General features: G+C 43.5%; 1 protein-coding gene across 2 annotated transcripts in view; it reads right to left on the bottom strand.

The window, feature by feature from the left end:
- Positions 1 to 15,592, bottom strand: part of LOC106560226 (disabled homolog 1) — a 170,886-nt gene extending 155,294 nt beyond the window's left edge. For both annotated transcript variants that reach the window (XM_045687633.1, XM_014122858.2), the window contains exon 1: positions 15,571 to 15,592. The gene's annotated coding sequence lies outside the window, so the exon portion shown is untranslated. The remainder of the gene's footprint in view (positions 1 to 15,570) is intronic.
- Positions 15,593 to 16,740: the final 1,148 nt, after the last annotated feature.

Here is a 16,740-nt window from a genome sequence, read left to right as displayed (position 1 = left end):
ACTAGTCTGTGGCGCCCTAAATGCCAGAACTGGACAAGAACCTGACACCCTCAGCACACAGTGTGTCACGTCCTGACCATAGTAAGTTGTTATTTTCTATGGTAGAGTAGGTCAGGGCGTGACAGGAGGTGTTTGTCTGTTTTTGTATTTCTATGTTCAGTTTCTAGTTTTGTATTTCTATGTTGGTGTTGTTTGGGTTGATCTCCAATTGGAGGCAGCTGATCCTTGTTACATCTAATTGGAGGTCATATTTAAGTTGATGTTTGTCCCACCTGTTTTTGTGGGTGATTACATTTTGAGTTGTGTGTTTTCTCTCTGTGTCACAGTTTGTCTTGTTTTTTGTTAGTTCAAGTATTTATGTATTGCATTGCGTTTCACGAATAAATAAAGATGTGGAACTACAAACACGCTGCATTTTGGTCCAATCCTTTCGACAACTGTGAGACAAACACCTACCTGGAGATGAGAGCATTCCCTCCCCCATATGCCCCCCTAGGCACAACTACGACAACATAACCAACAAAAACTCCTGCAGCTCTGTCACACGCTGGGTATGTATATAGTCAATGGTAGGCTTCGAGGGGAATCCTACGGTAGGTATACCTAAAGCTCATCTCTTGGCAGTAGTACTGTAGACTACTATATCACTGACCTCAACCCAGAGTCTCTCAGAGCGTTCACAGTCAGCCCACTGACACCTTTATCAGATCACAGCAAAGTCACAGTCTACTTGAACAAAGCAATACTCAATCATGAGGCATCAAAGCCAAAGGAACTGAATAATATTAATGTATGCTATAGATGAAAGGAAAGTAGCATGAAAACCAACCAAAAAAACAACTAGGCAACAACAAATTCAATCCCTTTGAAAACAACTTCCTGGACAAAACGTTTCACTGTAATAGTGAAGGCATAAACTTGGCAGTAGAAAATCTAAACAGTATATTTGACCTCTCAGCTTCCCTATCAAATCTAAAAATGTCAAGCAGAAAACCTAAGAAAATTAACAACAATGACAAATGGTTTGATGAAGAATGCAAAAACCTAAGAAAGAAATTGAGAGACCTATCCAACCAAAAACATAGAGACCCAGAAAATCTGAGCCTACACCTTCACTATGGTGAATCACTAAAACAATACAGAAATACACTACGGAAAAAGAAGGAACAGCACGTCAAAAATCAGCTCAATGTAATTGAAGAATCCATGGACTCTAACCACTTCTGGGAACATTAGAAAACACTAACCAAACAACAACACGAAGAGTTATCTATCCAAAACGGAGATGTATGGATAAACCACTTCTCCAATATTTTTTACCTATAACAAAGGCCAAACAGCAAAAACATAAACATGATCAAATACAAATCTTAGAATAAACTATTAAAGACTAACAAAACCAACTGGAATCTCCAATTACAATAAACGAACTACAGGACAAAATACAGACCCTCCAACCCAAAAAGGCCTGTGGTGCTGATGGTATCCTAAATTAAATGCTAAAATATACAGACCACAAATTCCAATTGGCTATACTTAAACGCTTTAACATCATCCTTAGCTCTGGCATATTCCCCATTATTTGGAACCAAGGACAAATTTCACCTCAGTAACTACCGGGGGATATGTGTCAACCGCAACCTTGGGAAAATCCTCTGCATTATCATTAACAGCATACTCGTACATTTCCTCAGTGAAAACAATGTACTGAGCAAATGTCAAATTGGCTTTTTAGTAAACTACCGTATGACAGACCATGTATTCACCCTGCACACCTTAATTGACCAACAAACAAACAAACAAAGGCAAAGTCTTCTCATGCTTTGTTGATTTCAAAAAAGCTTTTGACTCAATTTGGCATGAGCGTCTGCTATACAAATTGATGGAAAGTGGTTTTGGGGGAAAAACATACAACATTATAAAATCCATGTACACAAACAACAAGTGTGTGGTTAAAATTTGCAAAAAATACACACATTTCTTTCTACCGGGCCGTGGGGTGTGACAGGGATGCAGCTTAAGCCCCACCCTCTTCAACATATATATCAATGAATTGGTGAGGGCACTAGAACAGTCTGCTGCACCCGGCCTCACCCTACTAGAATCCGAAGTCAAATGTCTACTGTTTGCTGATGATCTGGTGCTTCTGTCACCAACCAAGGAGGACCTACAGCAGCACCTAGATCTACTGCACAGATTCTGTCAGACCTGGGCCCTGACAGTAAATCTCAGTAAGACAAAAATAACGGTGTTCCAAAAAAGGTCCAGTCGCCAGGACCACAAATACAAATTCCAACTAGACACCGTTTCCCTAGAGCACACAAAAAAACGATACATACCTCGGCCTAAACATCAGCGCCACAAGGCAAGAAGGGCCTTCAATGCCATCAAAAGGAACATCAAATTCGACATATCAATTAGGATCCGGCTAAAAATGCTTTAATCAGTTATAGAACTCATTGCCCTTTATGGTTGTGAGGTCTGGGGTCCATTCACCAACCAAGCATTCACAAAATGGGACAAACACCAAATTGAGACTCTACATGCAAAAGAGAGAGAGAGAGAGAGAGAAACTTTAGCAGAAAGAGAGTAACACTGACTCACAATCTTGATTCAGAACAGAGCTCCTGTAACCTTATTCACCCTCTTTTCCTCCTTCCCTCCTCCTACTCTCCTCCTCTCTATCCCTCCTTCCCTATCCTCCTGCTAGTCCCTCCACTGAGAGAGAGGGAGGTGCGCCATCTGACGTAGGACAGTGGGGGTGGGATCAATTCAAATGTCAAATGGTCAATTCAGACAGTGAATGAAGGAGGGAAGTCACTTTCTGAATTTACTGAACAGAAAACTGGATTGACTCCAACCCTGAACCCAACTCCTACATAGACTGTCTGTCTGTATCTAAGTCTGACTGCATATCATAAATCCATAGAGTAGATGAAACAGCTCCAGCAGTACATGACACACTTCATATAAAAAAAAAAGGTTTTATTGTCACATACACCGGATAGGTGCAATGAAATGTGTTGATTTACAGGGTCAGCCATAGAAGTACGGTGCCCAGGAGCAGATTTTTCACCCTAGGTATTCAAAGCAGCAACCTTTTGGTTACTGCCCAACGCTTTAACAGCTAGGCTACCTGCTGCCCCATCTATCTATCAGGCCTTTTATGTTGTCTCCGTTGTTTGATGTGGTTCTCTGCTAAACTGCCTTATTTGCATGTGTGTGTGTGTGTGTGTGTGTGTGTGTGTGTGTGTGTGTGTGTGTGTGTGTGTGTGTGTGTGTGTGTGTGTGTGTGTGTGTGTGTGTGTGTGTGTGTGTGTGTGTGTGTGTGTGTGTGTGTGTGTGTGTGTCAGAGAATGCACCCTGTTAGCTGAACACCATCCCTCTCCTTGTCAGATACTTTCCAGTCAGCAATACCACCCCATTATCTGATGCTGTCTGCTAAAATGCTAACTCAGTGAGACACAACAACGACTGGTTATTTTGTTGTGGTAGTGGAGAAAGGCTGTCTTGTCATTAATTGTGTATCAGCCTGTGCTGTAAGCCCTGGGCTGTGTCAGATGCTGAGGCCCTGGCTCATCTGTTTGGGTTAGACTGTAGACATGCAGAGGCCTGGCCTCATTCAGCTGCCACTCATCTAGCTCTAGGGGACACACAGGAGAGTGGCAGAGGAGGAGAGGAAGGGTAGATGAGGAGTGGGAAGACTAGAGAGAGATATGAACACACACACTAGGCCAGGAGGTATGGGCTGTCTGGCTGACTACCAGCCTCTGGATCCCCTCGTCTGTAAGCAGCACCACAGCCGGCCATTTGTCAAGGTTTAGCTGCCGAGCTCTCTCGCTCTCTTCAATTCAAAGGGCTTTTTTGACATGGGAAACATATGTTTACATTGCCAAAGCAAGTGAAATAGATAATAAACAACAATGAAATAAACAATATAAAATGAAAAGAACAGTAAACATTACACTCACAAAAGTTCCAAGGGAATAGAGACATTTCAAATGTCATATTATGGCTATATACAGTGTTGTAACTATGTGCAAATAGTTATAGTAGAAAATGGAAAATAAATAAACATAAATATGAGTTGTATTTACAATGGTGGTTGTTCTTCACTGACAACAGGTCACAAATCTTGGTGTTGTGATGGCACACTGTGATATTTAACTCAATAGATATGGGAGTTTTGTGGCAGTGTGCACATAGCCTGTCTTCTCTTGAGAGCCAGGTCTGCCTATGCCTGCCTCTCTCAATAGCAAAGCGATGCTCACCGAGTCTGTACATAGTCAAAGCTTTCCTTAATTGTGGATCGGTCACAGTGTTCATTCTTGTTTGCTCAGTTTTTCTGTTAATTCTTTCAAATGTGGCAAGTAATTCTCTTGTTGTTTTCTCGTGATTTGGTTGGTTGGTTGGGTGTGTGTGTGTGTGTGTGTGTGTGTGTGTGTGTGTGTGTGTGTGTGTGTGTGTGTGTGTGTGTGTGTGTGTGTGTGTGTGTGTGTGTGTGTGGCTGCTGGGTCTGTTTGAGAGAGTGTGTGTAGCTGCTGGGTCTGTTTGAGAGAGTGTGTGTAGCTGCTGGGTCTGTTTGAGAGAGTGTGTGTAGCTGCTGGGTCTGTTTGAGAGAGTGTGTGTAGCTGCTGGGTCTGTTTGAGAGAGTGTGTGTAGCTGCTGGGTCTGTTTGAGAGAGTGTGTGTAGCTGCTGGGTCTGTTTGAGAGAGTGTGTGTAGCTGCTGGGTCTGTTTGAGAGAGTGTGTGTAGCTGCTGGGTCTGTTTGAGAGAGTGTGTGTAGCTGCTGGGTCTGTTTGAGAGAGTGTGTGTAGCTGCTGGGTCTGTTTGAGAGAGTGTGTGTAGCTGCTGGGTCTGTTTGAGAGAGTGTGTGTAGCTGCTGGGTCTGTTTGAGAGAGTGTGTGTAGCTGCTGGGTCTGTTTGAGAGAGTGTGTGTAGCTGCTGGGTCTGTTTGAGAGAGTGTGTGTAGCTGCTGGGTCTGTTTGAGAGAGTAGGGTTTGGGAATCACTTAACTTCTTTCACTAGCTGTTATGTCTGGATCAGCCAGAGGGGGAGAGGGACACAGAGAGAGAGAAGGATCTGGAGAGACTCTGACAGGATTGTCTCTTGCTCTCAGATACAAACACACCCAAGACACTGTCATATTGCTTTCAGTTGCTGTGGGTTTTGTACCCAAAAACTCAAACACAGGATGCAGTCAACAGCAGTATCATAGCAACCATGTAATGGAGGATGCAGACTATGTGTCCGTGTGCATGGATCTTTTAGTGATGGCTGTAAACAATGTGGAAAAGGTCATTCAGCTCGGTATGAATAGCAGGTACTGTAGGGATATTTGTCACACTTCAGTCTGATTGGCTATTGAGTTTCAGCCTTCTTGATTTTTATATTGTTTTCTTGCTACAACGCAACCGCCAAAGAAAATTGATACATTTGACTAATAAGGTGCTTTGAAGGTGTTTCACACGGAGTGTGTGTGTGTGTGTGTGTAATTTCCCATTATGTGTGCAGCAGAGTGAAAAGCTCTAGATGGGGTATGATATGATACATCCTTCTGACAACCTAATCTAATATCAACTCCTTCTGAACACTGGCTCAATTGGCTGCCACAGGGATTACACCCCAAATGGCACCCTATTTCTTTTATAATGCACCACTTTTGACCAGGACCCATAGGGCTCTGGTCAAAAGTAGTGAATATATAGGGAATAAGATTCCATTTGGGACACATCCAGACAGTCCATGATATTTCCATACACATACAGGGTTGAATCATAATATACCACAGTATATATCTGTCTCTCTCTCTGAGTACATTCAACAGTCCATTCCAACCCGCCCTGGCTTATAGATGCTGCCACAACAACCAAGCAACCGTGGTACGACTGGTAATGATCCATGGAAAACATAGGTCTCTCTCCTCTCTCTACCATTTTCTCTCTCACGTTTTTATGTCAGTCCATCTTCATATGGTTGACAGTGAGTATTGCTCTGTAGAGAGATATTACTGAACTATGCTGGTTGCTCTTGCAGTGAATAAAAATAAACATATTCTATTAAATAACAAATAACAACATGATACTGTTAAAACCCTACTATATAAATATCCCTTGGCTCCTCTACCTGTCTAGAATAGCTCAGTGGGTAAGAGCAAGGTGATAACAACGCCAGGGTTGTGGGTTTGATTCCCGCAAGGCCATAGTGAAGAGAGACTGACAGGGCTTTGTCTGTATGTCAGTCATGGACTCCCTCCTCTCTCTCTCACACAGACAGATTTCCCCTCTCCTTTAAAGAGAGTACTATGTGTGATGATACAGTCTCTTCCCTGGAAAAGAGGATTGAAGTGTGGAGAGAGAACCCTCTCTCCTCCTGACCCATCTCGGTCCTTCCCAGTAGCAGTGTGTGGCTAAAATCACTGGGGAAGAAAATGCCATATTACAACCTATGTGTTATGATTATTGTGTTGTTTGCTCTATAACCTGTTAGTTCATATGCCTTGACACCATGATATATAGGCCTTAGGCCGAGACAATAAGAAGACACAGTGGGAGAATACATTCAACCAAACTTTTGTTTCATCACAAAACCGGAGAGCAACATCTGTCCACCAAACATATTGCAAGTAACAAACAGTTACATGACCTACAGCGTGGTCAAGCAAGTTAATGTTTTCAACATTTCCGGACTACTAAAGGTACCGCAAGTTTCAAAGAAAACAGGCGCTGCCTCCACTATTCCAACTTCAACATTAACTTCAACATTTCAACATAATTTCATCACCCATGCTTAGTCTAATACAGTAATAACCAAAAGATACCAAAAATGATTTAGTTGAATCAACGTAAGCTAAGTATGATGTGGCTGTCCATGGAACTGATTTCTGTCTGTGTGTGTGTGTGTGTGTGTGTGTGTGTGTGTGTGTGTGTGTGTGTGTGTGTGTGTGTGTGTGTGTGTGTGTGTGTGTGTGTGTGTGTGTGTGTGTGTGTGTGTGTGTGTGTGTGTGTGCGTGCAAGTAGAAAAAACATGTTGATTCACCCTACTAGAGAAAGGCCAATGCCATCCCCCTCTTTAACGGTTGCCTTAAAGGTCTATGACTGTCATACAGTACACACTTTAGTTGTTGTCCTACCTGGCTAAAATGCTTGCTCGCTAGCCTAACTTCCTTTCATGGGCAACAATGTGCCAGGTAAAACAGTAAAACATGAATCTACTACATGTTGAACTTCCATCCTCTCAAGGCAGGGGCACAATATATTAATTTATGGTTGGATCAGAATCACCGTTATAATCATTGGGCAGTACGGAGATTTAAGAAAGTCCAAATGCCTATCTGCATCCATGGCTAATTTAGGAAATGGATGATTTTAGCTAGCTAGCTAGCCACCGGAGGACAACGACATAACAAGATGCAACATTTAAAAAATGTTTTGTCAATGACGTTTGACTTCTGATGTGATTGGTGTGTAGCCAAATCCAAACTGGCTTCCCTTGACACTTTTTTTTGGTGCACCAGGACCATTGACAGCTAAGCCCACTCAGTTTAGCTCAACGCTGATTGGCTGAAAATTATCAAGGGAGGCCAAATGCTTGCTGGCTTCCCTTGCGTTCAATGCTATCAGCGGCAACAATGTGATACTCTTTTTGACCAGACAGCATCAGATAGATGGGCTACACGTACTGAGACAGACGGACGCTGTTTAGTTTGCTCAGATGCTTTCTCCGGTCCTTCAATGCGAATTGAAGGACATTTATGAAACACAGAGACACAAAATATACATTATTTTGCATGTTTTGGGATTTATTCTTGGTCCATTTTTTTGGGAAGCCAGAATTTCTCCTGAAAGTGTCTCTACCTCTACACACACACACACACACACACACACACACACACACACACACACACACACACACACACACACACACACACACACACACAAAATCGTGGCTGCCATTGTGTCAGACACTAAACAGATTCCTCCTCTTTATCTTCTCTCCTCCCTCATCTCTTCTCTCCTCTTTCTCTCCTGCTCAACTAGCTCTTACAGTCTCACGTCAGAATTAGACGTTCATCCATGTTTCTCAAACGTCAAAGTTGTTGCAAATGTCAAATTTCTAAGTGTTTAAGGTTAAGTTTAGGCATTAACTCTGAATGGTTAAGGTAAGCGTTAAGGTTTGGGATAGGCTTAAAACAAAAGTATCAAAAACAACTTTCTATCACTGGATTCAAACCAGAGGCAGATGCTTACACCCATCCGCCATCCCGTCCAAGGTAAGATCACTCACTGTTGCCCCTAGTGGCCAGTTTCCATGTCATCTGGATGGACGTCAAATATTGACTTGTATCATGGGTGACTTGGCTGCTCCTGCCACCGTCTCTCCTCTCATCTGTTAACCTGCTATTAGCAAGTCTAATGTATAATATTTACTTTTTTATTTAACTTTTAATTAACTAGACAAGTCAGTGAAGAACCAATTCTTATTTACAATGACAGCCTAGGAACAGTGGGTTAACTGCCTTGTTCAGGGGCAGAACAACAGATTTTTACCTTGGGGATTCGATCTAGCAACCTTTCAGTGACTGGCCCAACGCTCTAACCACTAGGCTACCTGCTGCCCCAATGTAAGGGTATTCTAGTGTGAGGATTCATGAGTTTGAGAGTATATGTGTGTGTGTGTGTGTGTGTGTGTGTGTGTGTGTGTGCTGTGTGTGTCTGTGTGTGTGTGTGTGTCTGTGTGTGTCTGTGTGTGTCTGTGTGTGTCTGTGTGTGTGTGTGTGTGTGTCTGTGTGTGTCTGTGTGTGTGTGCATACGTACATTCATGTGTATGTTTGTGTGTGTCTGTGTGTGCCTGTTCATGTGTGTGTGTGTGTGTGTGTGTGTGTGTGTGTGTGTGTGTGTGTGTGTGTGTGTGTGTGTGTGTGTGTGTGTGTGTGTGTGTGTGTGTGTGTCTGTGTGTGTGGTTATTTAGCTGCCTGATTCCCTCTTTCTGCTTTCCAGGCACTTTGACAATGTTTTCCTCAAGCTCCATTACTCCACTTACAGAGATGGGGTGAGGTGAGGATCACATCAGGGGGTAGATTTATGCAGGAAGGTCAGGGAAATAGGGAGACGGAAAGATCTTAAAGGGGGTATGGTAGAGAATGAGGGTTAGATCTGGAAGAAGGATTAACAATTAGAGGAAGGGGCAAAGGGGCAAAAGAAAGGAAGTGGAGAGGAAGAGGGGGACAGGAAGGGGAGAGGAAGACGGGAAAGGAAGTGGAGAGGAAAAGGGGGACAGGAAGGGGAGAGGAAGAGGGGGAAAAGGAAGGGGAGAGGAAGACGGGAAAGGAAGGGGAGAGGAGGTTGGATTTGAAAGAATGGTTAGCGGAAGACAATGGTTGAGGGGGGAGAGGATGGAGCGAGAGGAAATGGGGTAGGGGGTAGGGACAGAGAGGCGAGCCAAGGGTAGTAAAGGGTGGGAAGAGGGATTAGTGTGGATAAGGGGAAAGAGGGAAAATGGATGAAAAGAGGGAAGGGGAACGTCTTGAGGGCTTGGTTGGAGGGAGAGGGGAGAGAAGGGGGTGTAAAGAAAATGGAGAAGAGAGTGGGGGGTGAGGGGACTATAAAGGTAGGAGGGGAGACAAAGGTTGTGAGGGGGTGGTTAAGGGGGATGGAAGAAACAGGGGGGGTTGGGGAACGAAGAGGATGTAGGGGGCTGTTGGGAAACGGGGTCTCCTGCCAACTTGCCTGTTTAGCAAACATGATTTGCATAGAACTGATGCGGTGGAGTTTTGTGTCATAGTAATTAGCATACATTTGCATCAAATGTATCTGCGTCCCAGTCTTTGCTGCAATTCTATCTGATGCACAAAATAAATCAACAAACACACTGATGCATCCAAACATACTGATACACACGGACAAAAACACACATACACGGACACACACACACACACATATGGACAGACACACACACACAGCGCAAACAAACAAAAGATAAATAATGTAAAATATACTGTGTCTGTAAAATGTATATAGTATGTATAAGCTGGAAGTAGAAGCCTAAGTGTTGTTGTTCATTAGTTTAATCCAGTTAGGGGAGGGGTGGTAGGGTTAGGGGAAAATAATATAGAAAAATATAGTTAAAATATTATATATATTTACAAAAAAAGTTAGGGTATACACAGAGACAACTGAGCTGGGACTGGGTTTGGTTCGGGTGAACGTGCGTGTGTGTGTGTACATAGTGGGGCAACAGTAATCTTTGGAGGTCATGTGTGTTTGCATAGTGAGACTGGGCTTTCCTCATGACACACATTGATGCTTCACACTGATCACACACACACACAATACGTGTTAGCCCACTGAGCTATAGACTGGCATTAGATTAGGGAGCTAACAAAGTTCTACAGGTCTTAGGTATGAGTGCTTCACCAATCCCCCTCCACTACACACACACACACACACACACACACACACACACACACACACACACACACACACACACACTTCCAAGGGAAAACTGGTAACTTGGCTCATTAATTCAATGAAATATAAAGAAGAGAAAAAGAAGAAGAGAGAAAGATTCCTCCACTAATCACTTCATCCTCTAATCAATCACAACTACAGAGCTTGAAATAACACACATCCTGCTCCCAGGCACCAACCATTGATCAAACCATTTTGTGTGTGTGTGTGTGTGTGTGTGTGTGTGTGTGTGTGTGTGTGTGTGTGTGTGTGTGTGTGTGTGTGTGTGTGTGTGTGTGTGTGTGTGTGTGTGTGTGTGTGTGTGTGTGTGTGTGTGTGTGTATGTGTGGGAATCTACATGGGAGCACAGGCATAAATCCTCTGGTGCTTTTATTCTGTCTTTAATATGTGACTGTGGGAGAGAGAGATGGTGCAGTGGGGAAGGAATAAAAATATATCTCTGGACTAAACACTTCTGGTTCTCATTCTTCTTCCTCTCTGATCACATAACACATAAGAGGTCAGTGGAGTGAATCCTCTGACCAGTCAGTCACAATAATCATTCAATGTCTATCTTTGTGGTGCTGGGAATATGGACACTCATTGTCATTGGACAGCTCTCCCTGTTTTCGGATATCTGATTGGTTGTTAAACCTGTGTGAGGGGGTCCCCTCCATTGCCGTTGCGTTACAATAATACAGTTGAAGTCGGAAGTTTACATACACTTAGGTTGGAGTCATTTAAACTTGTTTTTCAACCACTCAACAAATTTCTTGTTAACTTCTTATGGATGGTGGCAGTATTGAGTCACTTGGATGACTGACGTGCCCAAAGGAAACTGCCTCCTACTCACTCCCAGAAACTAAGATATGCATATTATTAGTAGATTTGGATAGAAAACACAGTTTCTAAGACTGTTTGAATGATGTCTGTGAGGATAACAGAACTCATATGGCAGGCAAAAACCCAAGAAAAAATCCAACCAGGAAGTGATTTGTAGTTTTATCTAATCCCTGTTCAAACTACAGTGTCGACGGGGTCATTTTGCACTTCCTAAGGTTTCCAAGCCTTTAGAAACTTGTTTCATGCGTCTCCTGTTACTGGGCAGAGAATAGGAGCTCAGTCTATCAGTGGACTGTCTGGGACCAGTGAGTTGTTTACTGCGCGGGCACGTTTAGCGTGCCGCTCCTTCTTTTTCTTCTGTAATGAACACCCTATTGTTCGGTTGGAATTTTATCAACGTTTTATGTTAAAAAAGACCGTAAGGATTGATTGGAAACATCGTTTGACATGTTTCTACGAACGGTAATGGAACGATTTGACTTTTTGTCTCTTGTTTTACGCTCACGCGTTATGCCTTTGGATAGTGATGTGTACGAACGAACAAAACGGAGGTATTTGGACATAAATATGGAGTATTTCGAACAAAAAGAACATTTCTTGTGGAAGTAGGAGTCCTGGTAGTGTATTCCGACCAAGATCAGCAAAGGTAAGGGAAGATTTATAATTCTAATTCTGAGTTTAGTTGACTCCAGAACTTTGCTGGTATCTGTATAGCTTGCTTTGATGGTTGAGCTCTGTACTCAGAATATTGAAAAATGTGCTTTCGCCGAAAATAGCTTTTCGTAGTAGTATATCTATAATTCTTTCAATAACTGTTGTAAATTTTATCAACGTTTATGATGAGTATTTTTGTAAATTGATGTGCACATTCAACGGAAGTTTGGGGAGGCAAAACATTTCTGAACATCACGCGCCAATGTAAAATGGGGTTTATGGATATAAATATGAACTTTATCGAATAAAACATACATGTATTTTCTAACATTGAGTCCAGGGAGTGTCATCAAAGGTTAGTAATTCATTTTAGCTGACTTTCTGGTTTTTGTGACGCCTCTACTTGCTTGGAAAATGGCTGTGTGGTTTTTCTTGTTTAGGTGCTGTCCTAACATAATCTAATGTTTTGCTTTCGCCGTAAAGCCTTTTTGAAATCGGACACTATGGTTAGATTAAGGAGAATCTTATCTTTAAAATGGTGTATAATACTTGTATGTTTGAGAAATTTTAATGATGAGATTTTTGTTGTTTTGAATTTGCCGCTGTGCACTTTCACTGACTGTCGTCATATCGATCCCGCTAACGGGATTCAAGCCATAAGATTAAGGACAACAAAGTCAAGGTATTGGAGTGGCCATCACAAAGCCCTGACCTCAATCCCATAAAACATTTGTGGGCAGAACTGAAAAAGTGTGTGCGAGCAAGGAGGCCTACAAACCTGTCTCAGTTACACCAGCTCTGTCAGGAAGAATGGGCCAAAATTCACCCAACTTATTGTGGGAAGCTTGTGGAAGGCTACCCGAAACGTTTGACCCAAGTTAAACAATTTAAAGGCAATGCTAGCAAATACTAATCGAGTGTATGTAAACTTCTGACCCACTGGGAATGTGATGAAAGAAATAAAAGCTGAAATAAATCATTCTCTCTACTATTATTCTGACATTTCACATTATTAAAATAAAGTGGTGATCCTAACTGATCTAAGACAGGGATTTTTTAACAGGATTAAATGTCAGGAATTGTAAAAAACTGAGTTTAAATGTATTTGGCTAAGGTGTATGTAAACATCCGACTTCAACTGTACAGTGGGGGGAAAAAGTATTTGATCCCCTGCTGATTTTGTACGTTTGCCCACTTACAAAGAAATGATCAGTCTATAATTTAATGGTAGGTTTATTTGAACAGTGAGAGACAGAATAACAACAACAAAAAAACAGAAAAACGCATGTCATAAATGTTATAAAATGATTTGCATTTTAATGGAGGGAAATAAGTATTTGACCCCTCTGCAAAACATGACTTAGTACTTGGTGGCAAAACCCTTGTTGGCAATCACAGAGGTCAGACGTTTCTTGTAGTTGGCCACCAGGTTTGCACACATCTCAGGAGGGATTTTGTCCCACTCCTCTTTGCAGATCTTCTCCAAGTCATTAAAGTTTCGAGGCTGACATTTGGCGACTCGAACCTTCAGCTCCCTCCACAGATTTTGTATGGGATTAAGGTCTGGAGACTGGCTAGGCCACTCCAGGACCTTAATGTGCTTCTTCTTGAGCCACTCCTTTGTTGCCTTGGCTGTGAGTTTTGGGTCATTGTCATGCTGGAATACCCATCCACGACCCATTTTCAATGCCCTGGCTGAGGGAAGGAGGTACATGGCCCCGTCCATCGTCCCTTTGATGAGGTGAAGTTGTCCTGTCCCCTTAGCAGAAAAACACCCCCAAAGCATAATGTTTCCACCTCCATGTTTGACGGTGGAGATGGTGTTCTTGGGGTCATAGGCAGCATTCCTCCTCCTCCAAACACGGCGAGTTGAGTTGATGCCAAAGAGCTCCATTTTGGTCTCATCTGACCACAACACTTTCACCAGATGTCCTCTAAATCATTCACATGTTCAATGGCAAACTTCAGACGGGCATGTATATGTATTCTTGAGCAGGGGGACCTTGCGGGCACTGCAGGATTTCAGTCCTTCACGACGTAGTGTGTTACCAATTGTTTTCTTGGTGACTATGGTCCCAGCTGCCTTGAGATCATCGACAAGATCCTCCCGTGTAGTTCTGGGCTGATTCCTCACCATTCTCATGATCATTGCAACCCCACGAGGTGAGATCTTGCGTGGAGCCCCAGGCCGAGGGAGATTGACAGTTCTTTTGTGTTTCTTCCATTTGCGAATAATCGCACCAAATGTTGTCACCTTCTCACCAAGCTGCTTGGCGATGGTCTTGTAGCCCATTCCAGCCTTGTGTAGGTCTACAATCTTGTCCCTGACATCCTTGGAGAGCTCTTTGGTCTTGGCCATGGTGGAGAGTTTGGAATCTGATTGATTGATTGCTTCTGTGGACAGGTGTCTTTTTTACAGGTAACAAGCTGCGGTTAGGAGCACTGCCTTTAAGAGTGTGCTCCTAATCTCAGCTCGTTACCTGTATAAAAGACATCTGGGAGCCAGAAATCTTTCTGATTGAGAGGGGTCAAATACTTATTTCCCTCATTAAAATGCAAATCAATTTATAACATTTTTGACATGCGTTTTTCTGGATTTTTTTGTTGTTATTCTGTCTCTCACTGTTCAAATAAACCTAGCATTAAAATTATAGGCTGATCCTTTCTTTATCAGTGGGCAAACGTACAAAATTGGCAGGGGATCAAATACTTTTTTCCCCCACTGTACATCTGCATTAGCCTAATTAGTCATTCATATAGCTCAACTGCATATTCAAATCACTACGGCAGAGATTCCAGAGAGAGGGCGATGGAGGTGGAGAGAAAGAGGGAGGAGGAGGAAAATGGGATGAAGGGGGGAGAACTCACTTGGTTCCCATGAGAACAGTCCCACATGGAGAAAGCTAGATAGAGAGCGTTGGGGAGGTTTAGTTAGGGTGGTTAAATGAACCACATTCACATGATGAGTAATCTTTATTGAGACATTAGAAGACTTGCTTTGGGCTCATTGGGCTAAAATAGTCTTGAGGTAGGCAGATGACCCATGTTTGAATCCCACCCATCGCACATTATAATGTCATAACGGCAACATTTCTCCTTCAAATGTCCAGATAAAATCAGTCACATCACAAACCCATTAAGGGCTTGTGTGTGTGTGTGTGTGTGTGTGTGTGTGTGTGTGTGTGTGTGTGTGTGTGTGTGTGTGTGTGTGTGTGTGTGTGTGTGTGTGTTCCTCTGTCTCAGCAGGAGAGCAGCTCCAGACTTAATCAGGCTGTTAATTAGTGTGCTGTACAATCTACATCTAATGAGTCTGGTCTGTCTGTTACAGTGAAGCAGTAGGCACACACACACATTCACTACTTTCTATGTTTTGCTTTAGAAGGCTTGGAGTTCCGTTTCTAAACCTTTATTCAACAATACTCAACCCAGCGCCGATCAGATGAGACAGGAGTCAGGACACTTGACAGCTCCCCAGTAACTCACAACCTAAGCTGCACACAGCGCTAACTCCAGCAATAGGAAGGTTTTAGGGTAGAGTGGGTAGTGGCTTAGTGGGAGCTGTGTCAGGTATGATCTAGCATACCTTACACATACAGAAGTATGTACTGTATGTTAAAGCACTCACCTGATCCTCCCTCCTCCTGGATCCACGGCACAGCAGAGAGAGAGAGAGGAGGGTGAAAAGGGAGAGGGGGTGAAAAGGGAGAGAGAGAGGGGGGTGAAAAGGGAGAGAGAGAGGAGGGTGAAAAGGGAGAGGGGGTGAAAAGGGAGAGAGAGAGGGGGGTGAAAAGGGAGAAAGAGAGAGCAGGGGGGGTGAAAATGGAGAGAGAGGGGTGAAAAGAGAGAGAGAGGGGGGGTGAAAAGGGAGAGAGAGGGGGGGTGAAAGGGGAGAGAGAGAGGGGGGTGCAAAGGGAGAAAGAGAGCGAGAAAGGGGGGGCTGAAAAGGGAGAGAGAGGGGGAGTGAAAAGGGAGAAAGAGAGAGCAGGGGGGTGAAAAGGGAGAGAGAGGAGGAGTGAAAAGGGAGAGAGACGGGGGGGTGAAAAGGGAGAAAGAGAGAGCAGGGGGGTGAAAAGGGAGAGAGAGGAGGAGTGAAAAGGGAGAGAGACGGGGGGGTGAAAGGGGAGAGAGAGGGGGGGTGAAAGGGGAGAGAGAGGGGGGGTGAAAGAGAGAGAGAGAGGGGGGTGAAAAGGGAGAGAGAGAGAAACTACCATTAAACACAGAACGGATGCATAGATTACAGGACACACACAAAGACAGACAGACAAATGTCCAGGGTGAGGTCGTGGTTACTGAAGAGAATCTCAATGTTCAGAAAGAAAATGGCTGAACGCCATACTTTAACTGAGTGTGTGCCAAGTCATGCCCCTGAGCCATTAAACATACAACAAGGAAGTTTGCCCTTTCACCATGGTGCAGCCCAGCCTCTTATCACTGCACCACCAGTCACCTCTGATACTGCTGCTGGCACACACACACACACACACACACACACACACACACACACACACACACACACACACACACACACACACACACACACACACTATTAAATAGCCGTTTAACCTACAATCCACTGTTATTCGTGCTCAAAAGCAGTTGAAAATTCAGCATACTGTTCCTGTCCTATAGATCCTCCTAAATGACTGAGGTTTGGTGAATTCATACATTATCTCATTTCTCCCTCTCTCCTTATGTCTCTCCCCCTTCCCTTCCTCCACCCCTCTCTCTCTCTCTTCCTCCCTCACTTCTTCCCCTCCCCTGTCTCCAGTAGAAGTCATGGTAGTGTCCTCATTAG

Source organism: Salmo salar, chromosome ssa10, assembly GCF_905237065.1.
Source record: "Salmo salar chromosome ssa10, Ssal_v3.1, whole genome shotgun sequence".
Taxonomy (NCBI): domain Eukaryota; kingdom Metazoa; phylum Chordata; class Actinopteri; order Salmoniformes; family Salmonidae; genus Salmo; species Salmo salar.
Note: the sequence above shows the minus strand (reverse complement) of the source record. Positions and strands in the feature narration are given on the sequence as shown.